The sequence below is a fragment of the Lentinula edodes genome, assembly GCF_021015755.1.
Source record: "Lentinula edodes strain Le(Bin) 0899 ss11 chromosome Unknown C8R40scaffold_10, whole genome shotgun sequence".
Taxonomy (NCBI): domain Eukaryota; kingdom Fungi; phylum Basidiomycota; class Agaricomycetes; order Agaricales; family Omphalotaceae; genus Lentinula; species Lentinula edodes.
In genome coordinates, this window is record NW_025764316.1 from 5297 (window position 1) to 19326 (window position 14030).

Genomic DNA, 14030 nt, shown 5'->3' on the forward strand with positions numbered 1-14030 from the left:
TCCAGTTGTTCGAGAACGTCTTCAATACCGGAAAGTCGCTGGCGGCCTACTGTCGGGATGACCCCCTCTGGTCTACCTTGGCGGCTGTGGCCCTGCCCTGCTCCAATTGCACCAAGCATCCTGAAACCTGCAAGGTTCCTGAAGGTTCCCCTCGGTGTGCATTCTGCACTGGTAAGAAAACTTGCAGCCTAGGCAAGCTCCTTCGGCACCGTTATTTTGCTCGTCGTTGCAATCAAGATTTGGCCTACAGCCGCCGATTTTTGGAGATGCATGGTACTCCGGCGCAAAGGGTGTCCTGGACCATTCCGGGAGACATTTGGCGTAGGTATGATGAGGTGCTGCATTCGAGCACGTCCGCCACGAAAGTCCTAGTGGAGCTGAACATGCTCGATGAGCAGGACAGTCGAGCGATAGATAGGTCCGAACTCAGGCGCTTCCAAGAAGCTCAGGAGCAGGAGACTTTGTTAGCTGCCAAGAGGAAGCATGTCAACGACCCTCCTTCGTCAAAAGTTCGTCCCAAGAAAAGGCGGTTAGCGAAAGTTGTTGGGGAGCGCCGAGTGGAGGAGCCTGTAGTTGAGGAGGTTCCCCGACTGATCTGCCTGGTCATCCCGCCCTCGCGCCTCGCGCCTTCTGATCCCAGTTCAGCTCCGTCGGCCTCCCAGCATCCGTCTGTGGCCCTTCCCTTGGTCTCCCCTCATGCGACTGGGCGGCTTGGTTCGGTTCAGGACCCTCCTCCCTTGGCTCGATTAGCCGACCTTGTGGATCAGCGAACCGGTTCCCAAGCGGAGGTGTCTACCCGTTCCTTGGGACCGGGTTTTTCCAGTATAAAGGCCTCCCGCGAGGACCCAGCTGTTCCCAAAATGTCTCCCGTCATTCGTCCTCCACTTATTCCTCGCATCCTCTCTCAGCATCCCTATCGTGTGGAAAATGAACGTCTTGCTGCTCGTGTTCGTCTGCTGGAGTCCCAGCTGGCTTCTTCCAGACAGGAGAACGCCACTCTTACCTCCGCTCTTCGTGACACTTCCGTTTCCTTGGAAGCTCATCAGGGCGAGTTAGATCAGCTCCGGGAGTCCGTGTCTTCTGCAGCTCAGCAGCAGGAGCTACACGATCGTCTCCTGGATCAGGTTGAGACGTTGAAGCGTGCCTTGCCTGGACCTCCTAACGAAGTATGTCATCACCTTTTTCCTTAGTGATCAATTGCTCATTTCTCTCCCAGTCTTTAGTGGATAGGTTTCGGGCACTAGAGGAGGATCTTCGTCTTGCTCGCGAGAGTCGGGCCAAGTATTTGTCCCGTTTCGAATCTTCGAACAGGCGCAACGAGGAGCTTGAAACGTCCTTAGTTCAGCAACAATCCTTGGTGGACGAGTCGAATGCTCTGGCTGTTCGGCAGCAGAAGAAAATCGAAGCCCTGCAAGAGGAGGTCCACCGCTTCCGGGAGCGTGCTCTCTTCGCAGAGAAGATGATACGCGAATATCCCGAAGAGGGATCTTATTCTGTCTCCCTCCCTCCTTTGTCGGAGGTGCACGGGGAGTTGAACGAAGCCTTGGCTTCCCTTCGTCGTATTGCCACCTTCGCCCACCGACTCTTCCGCTGTGATCCCGCTTCCGTCCTCCACCAGCACAATCGATACGTGGGTGTGATTATTGATGCGGTGATCTCGTTCCTTCGACGTGGTTTGGATGCCTCGGACGAGGACGTGCTCGCCCTTAATCTCCAGCTTGCACTCCAGTACATGGAAGCTGCCCATTTCATTCACGCCGAGCTCCACCTTCGATCTCTCAGTAGCATCCAATGGTTCTTCGCCAATGCTGCTGAGAGGGAGGAGGGTATCTATCGTCTCGTTCTCGCCCATTCTCGTTTCTCGGACGACGCCCCCTTTCTCAACGTTGCGCAGCATGCCGGCTTTATTGCTCCCTTCAGCGACTCTCTCGAACCCCCTCTGCATCGCCGCATGTTTGCTCTAGAAACGGCTCTTCCTTATCATGGTGCTGGTAATTGGGAGGACCTCGTCCCCGCAGTTCCTAGTTTGGATACTCTTATGCAGGAGTGGGAAGCAATGATGTCGAGTTATATTCGTTTCGTGACCGAGCCTCCCTCACCCCAGAGAGATCCTCAAGGAGAAGATAGTGCTCATCACGAGGAGGTCTCCGCCTTGCAGGAGAGGGAGGGTGGAGGTCAGAAAAAAGGTAGTGTTCGTCCCGAGGAGGTTTCCACTTTGCAGGAGGGAGAGGGTGGAGTTACTGCCGCCATTCCTTTATTCCTCCCTGAACCTCTCTCCCCTACCCCCGTTGCTTCAGCTGCTTCCCCTCCTTCCCTTCCTCCCCGCTTCGGCTCTGTAGCGAATCTGGTCATCGATATGACGGCGGACGAGGACGATGATGACCTTTATGAGTCTCCGGGTTCTTTCGAGCGTCGCAGCCATTCGGAGGGTAACCCGGGTGAGGATGATCCTATGGAAGATGGACCAGTAGTTCGTTGAAAGGAGAGCGTTCTGTAGCCTCGTAGATCGTCGCGTACTTGTACTCTTATTCCTGTCCCATAGATTTTCTTTTTACTTCTTGTTCTTCTCTATAATTTTGTTAATCAAAGGAAACGTTTTTCGTACTGTGTGGAAATCAATAAGAGTAAAATCGTGGTGCATCCAGGTTGCATGAACCCTCCGGTGCACGCTATCGTTAGTTAGTCGTGAATATCATGGGGTTGTCACCCCCGTTGGTTCTTCGTTATCCTCATTCAAACTCCGTGCTCCCTGCTACCCTTTCCGTCCTCCTCCTCATCTTCCCTTGCCTCCTGCTCCAGCGAAGTCCATTGCAGACGCGATGGCTGGCGTTTCCTCGGATGCTGTTGATGCCAATTTCATAGGAGCTCAATCGAGCCCCCCATACCTCCCCATCCTACCCAGGAGTTGAAGTCGTCGCTGTACCCCTCCCATTTTACCAGGTATTCTACCTCCCCTGGTCGTCCCCTTATTGGTTTTGAGTCTAGGATGCTTTCGACGAAATGTTCCGCCTTCCCTTTTATAAAGACTGGGGGAGGGGGGGAGTTCTGTCGTCTGAACTTATCGTGGAAGTGATGCTTCAACCTGTCGACATGGAACACATTATGAATCTTGTGGAGGTCCCCAGGGAGGTCCAGTCGGTAGGCATGACTTCCTACTTTCGACAAAATTGTATAGGGACCTGTCCACTTGTGGTCTAGCTTCTTCATAGGTCGTCTAGTCCTGACGTTCTCCATGTTTAGCCAGACTTGATCACCCTCCTTCCAGTCCGGGGCCTCCTGGCGTTTTTGGTTCGCGTACTTCGCATAGGCCTTGTTAGCTACCCCAATTCGTTCCTGGAGGTACGCATGTAGCTCCTTGAGGTTGGACGCGTACTCATTGACCTCCGCTCCCTGCACCTGTTCCAGCGTAATGGACAACTTTGGATGATAACCCTTGTTGGCGAAGAATGGTGAGACACCTGTAGTCGTGTTTGGGGTATTGTTGTATACGAATTCGGCCATTGGTAGGAGGAGGTCCCAGTCGTCTTGGTCGTAGGAGCAATAGATTCGGAGGTACGCTTCCACGGATTGGTTCACTCATTCCGTTTGTCCATCTGTCTGTGGGTGATATGCAGTGGATAGTCGGGACTCGATTCCTAATGCTCTACAGAGCTCCCTCCAGAATTGGGACACAAAGAGGGAGCCCCGGTCTGAAGTTATATCGGAGGGCATCCCATGCTTTGAGAAGACGTATGTGATGAATAGATTGGCAAAGTCCTCCGCCTTATCCGTCGTATGACAAGGAACATATATGGCTTGTTTGGTGAGTCGGCAGACTACTACGAGGATGGCGTCGTATTTCTCTGGTCCCGCAGTGGCTGGGAGCTGGGTGATGTGATCTAGGGAGATTGAGGACCAAGGTCGTTGACCAATTGGTAACGGGCGGAGGTTCCCATAAGGTTTGGAGCGACTGGCTTTGGCTCTCAGACACGAGTGGCAGCTCCGCACGTAGTAGTTCACGTCTTTGGACAGTCCTTTCCAGAAAAACAGCTGGTTTACGAGCTTCTTGGTGCGTTTCTCCCCCGGATGTCCCCTTAGTTTATGGTCGTGGTACGACTGTAGGACCTCCCTTCGTAGGGTCCCAACGTCTGGGACGTATATACGACCTCCCCTCTTTATCAGCCCATCCTCCCAAACGAAAGATTCCTCCTCGTTGCATGCGATCCTTTTTAGTGCTTCAATTATAGTCGTGTCCTTTGGAGCTTCCCTTACTCGATTCACTAGGAGGTCCTCGTTCATAAGGATGGTAGCGTTCAGTCATTCTGGAGGTATGAGTACCCGTTCCCTCCCTGCTAAGACCTGGTCCCTTGAAGCTCCCCTCTTTGGGTACACGTCTGATCTGCGGGTGAGCGTGTCCGGCTTGGCTCCCAACCTCCCTGGACAATAGTTGATGACAAAATCGTATCCTGAAAGGAGCTCTGCCCACCGGGCTTGTCGTGCTGTTAACTGCTTCGTAGTGGTGAAGTACTGGAGATTATTATGGTCTGAGTATACTTGGATCTGATGTCGGGATCCTTCGCAGTACGCCCTCCATTGTTTGAAGCAGTCCACGATAGCTAGAAGCTCCTTATCGTATATGTCGTAGTTTAGTTCCGCAGAGATCATTGATCGTGCATGGAAGGCGATAGGATGTATCTCCCCCGTTTCGGGATCCAGCTGTGATAGGATCCCTGCTATAGCCAAGTCGGAGGCATCGCATTCGAGGACTACCGGTAGGTCCGGATTGTAATGTCCCAGAACCGGGGCTTCGGAGAATGCTGACTTCAGAAGTTCGAAGGCACTACTACACTGTGGTGTCCAGTTCCACACTGAATCTTTTCGGAGGAGCTTCGTGAACACCTTGGTGATCCCCGAGTAGTTGTCTATGAACCTCCTATAGAAGTTTGCGAAACCGAGGAACGCCTGGAGTTCCTTCACCGTCCTTGGTTTTGGCCAGTCCATTACTGCCTTCACTTTCTCTGGGTCCATGGACACTCCCAATGGTGATATGATCACCCCCAAGTACTCGACGGTGTCGACATGGAACGCGCATTTTTCCGGCTTTGCATGGAGGTGGTTCGCCCGTAGTCGTTCAAGGACCTTCCTGACGTGTCCGACATGGGATGCTTCATCGTCTGAGTAGATCAGAATGTCGTCCAAGTAAATTACCACGCAAACGTCCACCATGTCGTGAAAGATCTCGTTCATGAAGAATTGAAACGCGGAGGGAGCATTCGTGAGCCCAAAGGGCATTACCAAGTATTCGAAGGACCCATACCGAGTTCGGAATGCAGTCTTCCACTCGTGTCCCTGGGCTACCCTGACGTTGTTGTATCCTGCGCGGAGGTCGATCTTTGTGAAGATCTTCGCCTTCCGTAGCTGATCCACTAAGGTTCCTATCAGGGGTAGAGGGTACCTATTCTTCTTCGTAATCTTGTTCAGAGCTCGATAGTCCACGCAGAGTCGCAGGGTACCATCCTTTTTCTTGGCAAACAGGACAGGAGCTCCCGCAGGGGAGCTGGAGGATCGTATGAACCCCTTGCCTAACATCTCATCGATGTACTCCTTGAGGGATTTCAGCTCCTTCTCGGACATGTTGTAGAGCTTCCCTATGGGAGGTATCGCATCCCCTTCTGTCTCGATTTTGATATCGTAGGGTCGGTGAGGAGGTAGCGTTCTTGCTTCTCCAGGTGAGAACACGTCCAGGTAGTCCTGGTATTGGACGGGAATGGATTTCTTTAACTCCTCCGTCTCCTGACGCTTCGACTCTTCTTTGTCGAGCTCCTTGACGACCCCTCCTTGTTCCGAACTAGGGTCCCCACTCTCAGGATCCTTTGGTTGCTGCACTCCCTCTGTGGCGCTGCTATCACTTGCCCGGAGCATTTCTTCAGTAGGGGACTCCTCCTTCGTCGGCGATATATGAAGGAAGTACGCTGGGGTTCCCTCCCTCAGTAGATGATCCATCCCAGCAGCTCCTATTAAGCTGATGGGTTTCCCTTGTATGGTTGGGTCCGATTTTCGTTCCACCACATGGGTACCCGCTATGAGCTGCTTTCTCCGGAAGTTGTTGCGTCGTATTGAACCCTTGGGAGTCAGACCAGACCTTGAAGGAATCTTGGGTATGTTCAGGCTTTCGATGTCTAAGGTGGGAAGGTCGGGATAAGGTCCATGTTCCCTCCTTTTCTTCCTCCACCGGACTTTTTGCTTAGCTCCCGGCCAGGAGGAGGATCGTTCCGTGTCCCTACTCTTCCACTTTTGATAGGCCTCCTCTGAGTCCTTTGCTGGGTTCGGGGTTACTTTCTCCATGGTGGATCGTCCAGCCTCGAGGATCTCCTCCACCTCTTCTTCCTGTGCTTTCATTCGCGAACGCTAACCATTCGTTGATTCCCATAAGGATTGGGTCGTCTGGCCCTAGATCTTTGTCCGAGGGGAATAACTTGTGTGGACCTGGTTGACTCGCTTCGTACTCTTCGTCCTTTACTTCCTCTAGTTTCACCCTCGTCTTTGGAGCTCTAAGGGGAGCTTCCGGAGTTTGTTGAGGAACTTCTGGAGGTGGTTGTGGAGCTTCAGGAGGTTGTTGGGGAGCTTCAGGAGGTGATTGGAGAGTTCCTGCGTGTATTTCGTCGCCGTTTACCCCCCTCCCTAGCTCCTCAGTACCTCCCTCGGCGCCTGGTTGGACAATTTCCGACGCAAGGGCTGCTGAGATTCGAACGTTTCGGTCCTGGAATGTCAGGCAAAGTTCCTTCCAGTCAATTACTGGGTTGTGCATGCGTAGCCACGGCAGTCCTAGCACAATTGGAGCCGTGGGGTGTAATCGAGTTACTAGGAACTCCACCTTGTGAATTGTTCCATCCGCAAAACTGATCTGGTCAGTGTAGGTCTGAGTTATCAATCCTGCGGAGGTAGGTTTCCCGTCGAACAGCTCCAAAGGGATACTGTTTGTTAGGTCAACCAAATTTTCTGGGTGTCGCATAGCGACGGTTTTGTCTATGAAGCATCTAGTTGCTCCACTATCCACTAGTGTGGCGTATTCTTTGTCTTCATCGAGGTCGGAGAACGGAAAGCGTGTAAGGATGATGAAGGAGTTGTAGGATCGGGAGGTGAGACGAGCTGGCTGACTCCCTCGAGTGCCGCTCTTATTGTGGTAGGCGAAGGTGTTGCGGGGCTTCGCAGTTCGCCCTGATCTACCTCGAAGCCCCCTGCCCATTTCCCACTTCGTCCAACAGTTGTTGCTCACCTTCCTTTGGTGAGTCTAAGATGTGAACGTTCCAGAGATCGTCCATTCCTTCCCGTTCTTCCACCACGATCCCGGCGCGAATCCGTTCTAAAGGACGAGTTGAATCGTCCTTACGACCTCCCCCTTGGTTGGCCGTCCCTCTTCCTCGAGTTGAATCGGCCTTGGAAGCTCTCTCTGAGCTCCCTTGATCCTCCGCTGGGCGTTCTAACGATTCTGGGTTAGGGCAGTCCTTTGCCCAGTGCTCCTTTCGTCCACAACGCATGCAGAGTTCCTGCCTTCGTCTTCTCCACTTCTCCGCTCTTTCCTCAGGAGTCCATTTTCTCCCGGTATCGGTAACTCCTGCTCGGAGGACCGCTTCAGTCCATTCTCCTCCATCCTTGCAGTGACAGCAGTCTTCGTCCTCCTCTCGGCTTTCGCTATCGTAACTTTCTCCTTCCCCCCAAGCTGCGGACGCCCTCTGTCGTCCCTCTTTCCAGTTGGGCCTGCTTTGGAACCTTTCCCGTCACAACTGGTTTCGGATTGGAGGTCCAGACATCAGCTGGATCTCGTTCCCGACGCAAGGGGGACTTGTAAGGAGCTTCAGGTGCTAACTCTAACCCGGGGAAGCGACTCAACCATCCTTGCAGCACTTTTTCACCGTGGAGATTCCTCAAACTCTCTGCTTGCGCACGTACGGCTCCGTCCAACTTCGTGAACACTCGGGTCCACTCGTCGTAGGATCGAGGTTCCTCCCTTCCTGTAACAACCTGTAGAGGCAACCAGGGAGCTACCCCTTTCTTGAGGTATGTTACCAGAGCCTCGTCGTTAAACCCGGTCAGAGGAGCGTATTCGTTGAAGCGAATGAAGAAGTTGGCGAAGCTTTCCTCCGGCATCTGCTTCATCCAGGCTAACCTCCTCCTTGCCTCGTCCGCCTCGTCGATGGGTCCGAATTTGGAGCCGAACTCTCGTTTGAATTCTGTCCAGTCTTCGAGACAAGTGTACTCCCCCCTCAGTCGTTGCCGATTCAACGTGTCGAAGTGGGAGAGTGCTGCACCAGTGAGATGACTAGCTGCGGAAGCGCACTTGTCCTTTTCCCGAGCATAGATGGTAGGTCGTACTCCAAACATCCTTTCCAAACTGAGGACCCACGTCTTCCATGCAGACCGGTCGTCACCTGCGAAGCTTTCGATCTTACCGACGTCGAGCTTCGACTCAATGGTAATCCGATTTTTTTCTTCGTTGCTCTCCCACGTACTTCGTCCCTCGTTGGAGGTCTAGGAGCTGCCTTACGGTGCCAACCTTGTCTTGGATCGTAGTACCAGGGTTGGTCCGGGTCATAGCGTGTTGGAGGTACGTCAGGAGCTCCAGTGGGGAGCTCTCCTCTGTCCTCCTCTCTCCTTCCACCATTCCTACTCGATTGGTTCTGTTCCCCCTCATTGGAACCTTCCGAATTACTATCACCCGGTCCCCCGGAAGGTGGTGGAGGAGGAGGAGGCGGAGGTGGTGCCCCTCCCCCGCTCCTTCCTCCCTGTTCTCTTTGACCCTGTCCCCTTGACTCAGAGGTCGTTCTCGATCTCTCGATTGACTAGAAAAATGTGGGGGAGGTACTCTAGGAGGGGGGTTAATACCGCCTTTGCCTCCTCCCTCGTTTTCCAACGCGTACGCTCCTCCTTCTGGTCTCCCATACTCCCCTAGTTCAGCTCTTTGCACTCGGGCTCCCCACTCGTGAATACGTCGTCGGTCCACACTTGGAGTATCCGGGATCTGTCCTGCTTGTTCTACCTGGGGGTTTCCATCCTTAGCTCCTGTAGGAGTGTTTCGGTTAAAGGATATTGGTTCCGTAGCTTGCCAGCTCCTTGGCTGGGGAACTACAGGAGAAGGACCCCCCCTCGTATATTCTCTCATTACCCTAGGTGCTCGCCCGGATAATCCCGCCGTGTTTCCTGTTTTGGAAAGGGGTCCTCCAGTCGGTACTTCCCCCGCTGTGAATCCTTCCTTTACCTCACGGAGTTGTTCCTGGAGCGTCTCAATGACCCGAGCCTGTTGTTGGATCATTGCTACCGATTCCTGAGAGTGTGCCGACTCGAAAGCCATGCCAGGTCGGTTCGTCTGAGCTCCCGTTACAAAGGGAGTTCCAAAAGGAGCTCCCTGCGGGGGTACCGCCTCTTCGTGAACTGCCAACGTTCTTCGTTGGTTCGGACCCCTTTGACTTTCCGTTCCCACTGCCTGAGATTGCATCGATACCGACCCTTGATACGGAATGACTGATGGATTGCTCAGTCTTGGAGGAACGTGTACAGGGTTGGGAGCCAACCGAGCTGTCAGATCTTGTCCGGAGATCCGGGATGAATGTTGTGCGCCATCCATCCTCACCTCACCAAACTGGTATCGCTGCGTCGAGACTGGGGTTAAAGGTTTCGTTTGCAGGTTAACTCTGGGGGGAGGAGTCGAATTTTGAGCCAAGGCATGTACAGTGGGGGAGGTCCCAGAGCGTAACTGGGGGCTCCTCGTGGCCGTGTTACCGGGGTTAAGGAGTTCAGGAACCTCGATATTCCTGGGCAATGAATGTTTCTGTGCCAGGAAACGACCATCAGATCCATGGAGCTGCCCTTTCTGGTCAAATTGCTCCGGAGGGAACTCCCCTACGCTTTCGAGTTCGCATTGAACCATATACGAGGTTCCCCGATTATCCGCGACCAGTCTGCGACGGAATTCCAAAGCTCTTTCTAGATTCGATCCAGAAAGTTCCTCCGACAGCATCAGAGTGTCTGATTCCGCTAGTAGCGTCCGGTGTCGGGTCTCCTGCGAACACAACATCGCTTCAGACTCCTCACTCCTGACCAGAAGCTGGTGCATATGCCTCATGGGCGTGTACGTGTATACCGTCTGCCCGTTACGGACCGGACGGGACTATCCTGATCAGGCATTGACTCCACTGGGGCCAGGAGGTGAGCCGTGGTGTATCTCCTGCGTCTACGATTTTTTGCAGCGATTGCGTTAGCATCCTCGTTACTTTCCTCATCGATTTTAGCTGCTGCTTCCGCTAGGTTTGCGTTCCGAAGTATTTGGATCGCCTGGTAGTTTGGTATGTTAACCCTCGAAGGGGGAGGTTCAAACTGTACTGGCTCCTGATCTGTAGTTAGAGGCTCGGTACAATATACGTAGCCCTGCTTCGCCACAGAATTCCTTCTCCCTTCCATGGGTATGAGGAAGGAGGGGAAGTATTCCCCTCGAGTTTCGGAACGATCGCCCGTAACGTGCCTCTGCCTCTAACAGTTCCAACATCCTCTCTGGGTCCAACAGGACGTTGTACAGCCAGAGAAAATCTGATCGGTTTGCGGGGGTCATCAGCCACTGCTGGGCCTTCTCTGGGAGATCTATCTCCAGTTGAGTTCCCACTGTTAGGAACTGTACTCGTAGGTCTGAGAATTCAAGACCGTCTCCCAATATTTCAATCCCCATTGACTCCAATACCTCCCTTAGGACCATAGCTACATCCTCCGGGATACACTCCTGAATTCGAATGACGTCTTCCAGACGCAATGTCATTTCGGACAAGGGTTGTACTGGGAAGTTGGTCCTGCTATGGTGTATTGCATGTGTACGCTCCCAGTTGGGCGTATTCATAGCTGGGCTTTTCAGGAGACTGGAGAGCGAACTTCCTCGTCTCGGGAGAGGAAGGTTAAGGGACTGTACTGGAGGCGTTGGTAACCTCCGGGATGACGTCCGAGATTGTTCGGATACGGCAGGGGATACCCTCCTCTCTGGAAGTTTCTCCTGTTGTCGTACTGAGAGAGGGTCAGTACTCCCCCCTTGTATCCTTTCGATAGCGGCTACTTGACCGCTGACTCTTCCACCCGCGTTCGAAGCTGACTCCATGTCTAGCTGCGGTACCGGTCCAGGGGGAGGTCCTCTCGTTCCCCAGGTAGGGGAGTATGCGAAACCTCCCATGGGACTACTGGCAGGTTGGGCGTAACCCATGGAGGTAAACCTCCGTTGTGGTGGTCCCATCCCAGGTTCCACTGGAGGGGGCCCCTGAACCTGCGGTTGACGTCCCTCTGGGGTCCGGATGTTGCTGGCGGTTTCATCCCCGAACGACTGTTCTGGGATGGACATCAGGCGTTGACCAGCTGCCACCATGATGACAGTGGAGCTAGCAGCCTGGTTCGATTTTTGAGCTTGTGTCGTGTTTCCACGAGATAAGGCGCTCTTTTGTTTCTTTGATTCGGTCTTGGAACTAGAAGGTCGTTCCGTTGACGTCGCCGACATTTCGTCGCGACGAGTCCGTTCGGTGACGGGAGAGCTTGGTATAATGTAAGACCTGGGTCAAAATGGGTCTTAGGGTAGGTTTGGTATATGAAGTTTTATGTTGTAGCGTGCTAGGAGCAGGCTGGAGCTCGAAGGGAGCTACGAGAACCGCGACCGAGGACGGGAATGACCTAGTAGTGCCTGGAACGATGAGATGATGACCCTTGAGGGGTTTCCTAGGAGGTCCAGGGAGGTCCCTAAGGCGTAGGGAGGTTAAGGAAGAGTGCGGGACCGTACGGTATTGCGTAGTAGGAGTTGTACTCGCTAGAACGTCAATATAGGATCGAGTAGGTCGTGTATGCAACTGGGTCTCGAGAGTGTAAGCTCCCGAGAAGGGATATGTCAGGGAGGGTAGGTCCCTGGGGGCTGAGCTTGAGGATGGACGTCCTCGAGTGTGGGAGGTGGTAACGGAGAAGCAATACGTAGTCCGACGTGAGGGGTAGCTTTGACGTTACCTAGATCGAGGTCCCGAAGCTTACGAAGTAGCTAGGGAGCTCTGGGAGGTTTGGGGAAGGGTAGCTCACCAAGACGGGTAGGCGTTGGGGAGCTTTAGTAATGTTCGAGGGAGCTCGGGGACTCACTCGGAAGGCTTAGACTTGAAGTGAAAGTGTATATTCAATCATATAGATGATCAGAGAGACAATAGCCAGAAGTAGAGAGAAACAGAGGTAGAGAAACAGAGAGTAAAGAGAAATCCGTATGGTTAGCAGGTACAAAGGGACAGGGACTGGACCTATGCAAAAGGGTGTGTGTTCAAAATATACCAAGCTGGGGCTTCGGGACGTATCAGAGCTACTTAAATAGGTACAGGAAGTGATCAAGGGAACATCAGGGGCCATGAGGCGTGTAATCGAGATTAGTATCTTAATGGGGTAGGTGTAGGAGGGTTTCGACGCGTGTCGGGGGAGGTTTAGGAGCTGTCTTGGATAGGTACAGGCGTGGATCTGGGGAGGTACGGGCGTGGATCGGTACTGAGGGGTGAGAGTGTTTGGCTGATACTGGGGCTGTCCTGGTTGTCACCATTAAGAGGGCTGTGGATAATGGTCGAGGCATGACAACAAGAGAAGTTAATACTATACATAGAATGGTCGGATAGGGCAGTCGATTCGCTAACACTGTGACTAGGATTGGTCTTCATCATCCTCGCTGAGTTCCAGGAGTTCTCCTACAATGTGGTGGAATCGCCTTGTGGTGTTAATATAGCGGAATAGCGGTGGGAGTGCCTGTTTCACCGAGAGCAGAGGCCCGAGGGACCATAGTTGATTGGGTAGCTTTCATTGTAGCCAGCCTCGGGCCCTTTGATGTGCTGGGCAATTGAATAAGAAGTGTGTGACGGTCTCGTCGGCCCTCTTACAGCATGGGCACGTTGGGGAGTCTGCTTTTCCAATGCGATGTAAGTGCTTTTGTAGTGGGATGTGTCCTGTGTGTAGTTGGGTGAGCAGACTGAGGAGCTTTTTGGGGAGCCAGCGGGTTAGTTTCCAGTAGTTTCGACTGGCGGTGGTGGCGTCGGAGGGGTCGATGCATTGGAATTGGGCAAAACATGGTGATTTCCTCCATTGCTTGTTGTGGTGTTTCTCTAGCTTTTGGCGGAACGTGCGGATGGTCGCTGTTTGACTGTGGGGAAGTGGTCGATGCAATTGAGTGGGTAGCTTTTCTTTCTGGCTAGATCTGCCAGTCGTTGCTTTTTTCGCCTCTTGATCTGCCCTCTCATTGCCTTCGACGCCTATGTGTCCCGGTATCCATGAGATGGTGACTGGGATGTCAGGGTGGCATGCTCGCAGTGCTGTTAGCGCATGATGGAAGATGTCAAGAAGGTAGTGTGAGGAGCCCGATTTGTTGGTATCCGTCGCTGCTATAGCTGCCGTATGGAGATTGATTCAGCTAGTTCCTCCTCCCGCGCCAGGTGTAGCGCAAGTATTAGCCCCACACACTCTCCCTCATACGCTTCATGATATTTGTTGGACCCTAGTCGGTAGCATATAGCGTTGGTCTCCTGCCCGTTCCTGTAAAGTATTGCTGAAGCACCTACATAACCTTGAAAACCTGAGCCATCAGTGAAAATTTTGAGTATGGTGCTGTCCTGTCCATATGCTTTTAGTGCTTCGCTCTTACCCTCCCAGATGTTCACAGTCAACTTTGGGTCCCAAGAGGCCTCATAGCGGACCGCGCGTCGCTTCTCCATATGGTTTGGTTTGAGTCCATAGCGCGCCATTAGGTTGTGTATTGGTGAGAAATGGTGTGTTCGTCGTTGGTTACGTGCCTCATCTTTGATATGGTCTGATAGTGGGTGCTCCTCTGGTAGTGTTAGAAGCCTTGTTGCTGCGCGGTGTCGGTGACGCTCAATCTCGAGTGGTAGTGGTAGTAGAGCCGCGTGGATGTTGAGGATGTCCGTGGCAGTGGTAGTCATGGCCCCGGTAATGAGTAGTGCTGCCTGTCGTTGGATGGACGTGAGTTTACGAATGATGCCTCAGGTTTGTGATGCCTGGGT